Source organism: Myodes glareolus, chromosome 24, assembly GCF_982192425.1.
Source record: "Myodes glareolus chromosome 24, mMyoGla1.1, whole genome shotgun sequence".
Lineage (NCBI taxonomy): Eukaryota > Metazoa > Chordata > Mammalia > Rodentia > Cricetidae > Myodes > Myodes glareolus.
Genome location: NC_142049.1, coordinates 27,162,263 through 27,168,792, shown reverse-complemented (window position 1 = coordinate 27,168,792; position 6,530 = coordinate 27,162,263). Strand labels below are relative to the sequence as shown.

General features: G+C 38.6%; 1 pseudogene; it reads right to left on the bottom strand.

Moving 5' to 3' along the window:
* Positions 1-4,126: 4,126 nt before the first annotated feature.
* On the bottom strand, positions 4,127-4,606 carry LOC125400830 (large ribosomal subunit protein uL15 pseudogene; annotated as a pseudogene).
* Positions 4,607-6,530: the final 1,924 nt, after the last annotated feature.

The window sequence follows — 6,530 nt, the reverse complement described above, 5'->3', positions numbered from 1 at the left end:
GTGTGAAGGAGGGAGGGCAGTTCTGATGAGCTTTTATTTCAGACACTGAAAGAAATTGTGTTTTTTCTGCCTCTGCCCAGTGTTATGTTAGTTTTTTTCCTGGAGGCTCATGGATCAGGTCTTCTCAAGTCTCAGTTAGGTAAATTAAATTTCTTTTCCACCAGAAATAGGTGTTCGACTCTGTCAAACATTCATATTTGCAAGTATTACAGTAAACATTCCAGAGTTTATTAAATTCAGTTTAGTAAATGATGGGTTATATTGGTTGATTTCTGAGAGGAAAGGCAGTCTATGATAAGGCTCACATGTTCACAATTGTGTTCGGTATACTGAATCATAGTCTAGAATTTTGCTTCTCTGTTCAAAAAATATATTTTCTTTGTTTTTGTTTTCATCTTTACTGTCTGTGATAATTTAGTATGCTTGCAGTGAGGGTCTCATGGAATACATAGGGAAATCCTATCTTTTGGATCTGGAAATACTTGCCAGGAACTGGTAAATTCTCCTCAGTGATATTCAATGATATTCACTCATGAAGCCACATCTCTCTTGAGTTTTCCTTTGAAGAACAATTTTACCCATGCATTCATTAATTTCCCTAACGTGCATGTTGTCCATGTACTTGGTTTGTTTCTCAACTGAGAATTCATAGGTGTCGTCTTTCAAGGAATCGATGCATTTCGCAGAAACTGTGAACTAATTGGTGGAAAGTTCATGTTTATGCATCATTCCTGTGATTTCTGCAGCATGTTCTTAGCAGTCACAATTTATTTCTCTCTTTGATTTAATGATAAGGATTTCTAGAGCTTTGTCACTGTGAGAGCTTTCCTTAAAAAATTAGATTTGGGTTTACTGATTGGTTTTCACCGTTTCTCTCTGGGTATGTTTGCATGTACACGGAAGGAGGAAAGACCAGACTGTCTTAGCTGCTGTTCTATTGCTATGAAGGGGCAACCATAACTAAGGAACGTCTCATGAAAGAAAGCATTTAATTGGGGGGTTGCTTACAGCTTCAGAGGTTTAGTATGTTGTCATCATGGTGAGGAGGATCATGACATGCAAGCATTAACTGGAGCTGTAGCTGAGAGTTACATCCTATCTGGGGAGAGAGAGAGAGAGAGAGAGAGAGAGAGAGAGAGAGAGAGAGAGAGAGAGAGAGAGAGAGAGAGAGACTGGAGCTGGCATGGGCTTTTGAAGTCTCCAAGCTCCAGTGGCACACTTCCTCCAACAGGGCCATGTCTCTTAATCCTTCAAACCTCTCAAACATATCTACTTCCTAATGACCAAGCATGCATATAACCCTTGGCAGCCATTCTTATTCACACCACCATGGTATGGGATTCCCCTCTGTAAGCTGTGAATATGTTTTATTACTATTGTTAATAAAGAATCTGCTTTGGCCTATGGCAGGGCAGAATAGAGCTAGGTGGGAAAACTAAACTGATTGAAAGGAGAAAGAAGACAGAGTCAGACAGATGTCATGTAGCAGTTGACGGAGAAAGATGCAGAACCTTATTTTGTAGTGATACATAGATTAATAGAAATGGGCTAATATAAGATATAAGAGGTAGCTAGGAATATGCTTGAGCCACTGGTCAAATAGTCTTGTAATTAATATAGTTTTTGTGTGATTATTTGGGCCTGGGTGGCCAGGACACAGGACAGTCTCCGTTTACACCACAACACAGACACAACAGGCATGATACAACATGAAATCACAGACACTATGGCAGCATTCACAAGAGCTTCCAAATTCAATCCAGACAAAATCCAAACATGGAGAAGGGTGAAGTGGACAAAACTTCCTATGTCGAACAAAGAAGCTATTTGCAATTAATACCTGCTGGGAAAGGGGAGATAAGTTTGCTCTAATAGGGTGACACAGGATATATCAACCACATTCCAGGTCAAGCCCCATGGCCAGGAATGGTTAGCACAACACAAAACAAACTCCATAGTTTTTAATGTGTATTTTCTCTTGGATTATTTTGTTTTCAAGTTCACCAAACTTTTCCTTCACACTTATCTAATTTGGCTGTAATCTAATCTGCTGCATGCATCATCACGTTCATTGTGCTAGTCAACTCTATATGCATAATATGGTTACAAAGTTCTTTCATAAATGCTCATCTCCACTATTTCTGTATTTTTATTATTTTTACTATCAGTTGTATTTTCCTCCTTTATTTTATTCCCAATAATCATCTACTGAAATATAAATTTTATGAAATTTTCCTTATTGGTGTCTGGATATTTTTGTATTTCTGTAAATATTTTTGATCTTTTCAGTCTGATCATCTAATATGATTTGCCTGCGAGTGTCTTGGATTTTTAACTAAACGTTTTGTATCTCAGGAAGGCTTCAAGTAAAGGGCTGTTTTTCTCCCTGACTTCAGAGGGAGAAATTGATTCCTTTTGGCTTATACTCGGGGACCAGTGCAGTCCCCTGCTAAAGCTACTTTCACTGTGCTCCTGGGTTTGTTTTGAGTTGTGGACCAGAGTCTTTTCGAATTATCCATTTTCTAGACTGGCCATGGGAATAAGAGTGGCAGTCACTTGAAGGACTGTTCCCAATGACATTTCTGTGGGCTTTGCTTGTTCTTCATTCCTTCCCATCCTAGTACTCAGAAGTACAAAGCTGATGACTCATGTACAAGCTTTGCTGGTGCCTAGAGCAGTCTGTGTAGCTTCTTGTCTTGGAAGCTGCCCAGTGTGCTTTAGCTGCCTTGGTCACTCTAAAGTCCCATGTGTTCCCTTGTCGTAGGGAACCATTGGGATCTGACAGGTTTTGGTGGATATCAACTCCGCTCACTTGTTCCTTCTCTGAGGAATTCCCCTCTGTGGTGTCTGTATCTATCATCCAAAAACAGTGTGTCCAATTTCACAGTTTTTACATGTGGGGCAGTGAATTCCATCATTGTTTTTTCCACCTTGGCCCATATCAGATGCCTTGTGACAGTTTTCAAAAGATCTTTTGGTCGGGCTCAAAGAGATGGCAGACAAATGTATCCAAAATGATATAAATATCAACCACGGTATTTTGGGAAGAAAACTGTGTCAGTGTCAAAGCGCCTGATTTTAAATCTCATTGTCATTTTTTATACAACCTGAAACCCTTCAGTACGTCCCAGCATCCTCCTGCCTTTGATTCCTCCTCTGTATAGTGTCGGCATTGAAAGATGCCATGTTATCAGACTGGATGGGAATTATGTATTTTTATGTTCTTTGTGAAATGAAAAACTTCAAGCAAATGGGTCTTATTTTAGTTATTATTTAGCCTCCTGCAATAAAAACAAAATCACAAGAGCTTTCTAGTCTCATGCAAAGCAACATCAAATAGATTATTATACAGTTTCAGCTGCATTATTTACAAAAATGCTTTTATGTTTGGGGATTTAATTTGAATACCATAATAATTTCGGGTACAGTACAGAGAACAATGTCAGAAAATGTAGAAATGAAAGTAATTTTTTTAATGGTCACCCAAGCAGTGTTCAGCAGAAATAAGGCTCTGCTTTCTGTCATAATATACAACATCAGTTAATATTTCATGGTGCTGGTTAAAGAAAGAATTAAGAAAATTGGGGCATTTAATGGTAGTTTCTTTCTGTATTCAAGTCCAGAGTTGACTTATAAGTATGTAAAGATGAAGAGAATCCAGTGGGTCACATCTATTGTATCATATCTTATAGATGTGTACATCACCCAGTTACATCAGCAGGATTTCCTAATAGCATACAAGAGACTGTATCCCTCAAGTTACTCTCTGAGATGGGCAGATGCTGTGGATTCCTTACTTGGAGGTCACAATCATCCCTGTGGGCAGACACTGAACTCATTCAGATTTTCTCTGATCCAGTTACCTCAATTCTGGGGTACGTACGCATTGTTGTAAATCAATGAGAACATTATACTATTGAGAGAATTCACATTGGGTAGTAAGTGTAGAGATCAGTTGTTCTGGTCTGCGAGCACGCCAGTTTGTGATTACCCAACTGTGTACCACTCAACCATTACGACAGTGGTATTGGTATTCTTCTTTCTACCTTTGGTTATACCGACACCATGACATTTTTTTTTTTACATGTCATATAGAGTTGTGAATTTTTTTTTTTAACTTGGAAAATGTTAGCATTTAATTGTCCTCCCTGAGTGGCTTCAAGCCACCAGAACACAGGCACCTCCAACACCCTTTATCTTCTCTTCGGCTCTTCTGCTGAAAAAATTGTCTTTCACGATGACAGGCTGCTTAGGGAGCTTTCCCTTGCCCAGAACTTTGTAGTAGCCCGATCGCATGACTTCAATGATGGAGCAACTCCAGTCTTGTTCTTGGCTGCGTTAACCCGGGTCTGCTCACTGACCAGCGTCCACAGTTTATCCAGGTTGACAGTCGGGCAGAAGCTCTGGTTCCTCTTTAAGTGATCATGCCTCATACCAGCTTTCCCAAAGTAACCTGGATGATATTTGTCGAAGTTGTCCCATGATGATGCACGCCTCCAGCATTCCCGCGTCCTCCTGGATGCTTGCGATGTTTACCAAGGCGGCCATGGCCGTGGCTCACGTGGCCCTGGAGTTTCCGGGTCTTCCTCAGTCTGGATGGCATGGCGGTGGCAGAAACGAAAGAACAGAGTTATGAATGTTTATGTTTCTTAAAATAAACCACTTTGGCTTGTTCATCCTACCTGCTCTTCATTGGTTTTTCCACCATTTATTATTTTCTTTTGAGTTCTATTTTTATTAATCAATGGGTTGAGAGGACAGCCAGGTCAGTAAAAATGTAAAAACGAAATTAAGACTTGAAAGTTCATTAGGTAACGTCATCGTCATCTCATTGACCATTTAAATTTTAATACTTCATTCTATAAATTATAAGGCTTTCATATTTCATATGTTTGAATCATTTTGTAAATAACATGTATTAAGGAGATGGGGGCAGTAAGTACACTAGAATTTTATTTTTTTCACTAGAATTTTAGTAAGAGTTTTAACATACAAAGACTAAACTTTTATTCTAGATGTGCCAGCCTTAAAATTGTACAAAATAAATTCATTCATAAATATACATATATACCAATAAGCAGTGTTTTAAAGGCAATTTACTGATATAAACTGTAGTCACCCTTAATCTGTTATTTCATGTATCAACATTACTTTTAAATCTGTTGCTTTTCTGTATGTTCTGTATGTTGTGTTGTAAAGATACAACACAGAGGTCCAGCATTTTATGGAAAAATTAGTCATAACTGTAGAACAAGTCAATTTTTAAACTTAGATACAGTCTTTGCAATAATCAATGCAGTAATTATCTGAACTTCATTGTGGTCATCTCCATGCTGTCCTTTGGCTTGTCTCCACAGATATATTTTGAAGGCAAAAACGCTAAAGCACCTGCTATAATCATCATGTAAAGACATGGACTCTTTCCGTATTTAAAATGGTTTCGCTAATTAATATCATAGATATTAACACTCAACAATCTTCTTGGCACTGATAATTCATGCCTCTTGAGGGACAGATTTCTGGGTTCGAGGCCAGCCCTGTCTGCAGAGCAGGTTCCAGGACAGCCAAGGCTACAGAGAGAAACCCTACATCAACAAACAAACAAACAAACACAAGAAAATAACAAACAAACAGAAACTCACCAGTCTTTATTTTATCTCATTTTTCTTTTTTTTTTGCCTCTTGTAGGTATAATCACCTCAAAAGAAAGGCATTTCTTTCATTTTCTCATGTTCATTTTCAACTTGAGAAAATTTCGTTGCAGAGAAGGAAGATGTGCAAAGGGTTTCTCGGAAACTAATCGGTTAAGTATTACAACTCTCTAAGCAATGAAGCTGACAAGGAACAGCTGGACTGTGATTCACCTCATCCAGTTGTGCAGCAGTTGTGACGTATAGCGGGCTGCTTTAGGGTCAGTGACTCCTTTGTTCATTTTTTTCAGCTATAATAGTGGGAACCCTGCCTGGAATACTTGAGGATTCATCTACGTTTCCCAGAATCCTGGATCCCCATTTACATGCTAGTAATTACCAGTGGCATGGATCACTTCAGCATTTGGGGTCACAGAGAAACTATAAGCATATACATAGCTATCACATTTGTGACTATTTCACTGAATTCAAAACCAACTATCAATGGGATAGAGAACAAAATTATTTAAAGTGGAAGGGAACTGCAAAGCCACACAGAGTGTGATTTTATTCCCACTAGTCTCCAGATTCAGGTACACGGCCCCATAAGACAACTTTTCAGAGCTTTCTTGAACAGTTCTGGGACTTAAGATCATGCTGAAGTTCTTAGGAAATGATTTTGCCATATATACTTGGTAAAGGTGTCTAAATAGCTTGTTTTATAATCTCTGTAGCACCACTAACAAATATGGTTAGAGAGTCTCTCGCTAAATATCACTCTACTATCCAATTACTGTAATAAAACTCTAAGGAATCCAAAATGGCCATGAGACGGCATCAATTTTCAAATTAGGAGAACAATCATTTGATAGCTCAATAGTTTATCTCACTCCCAGCTTG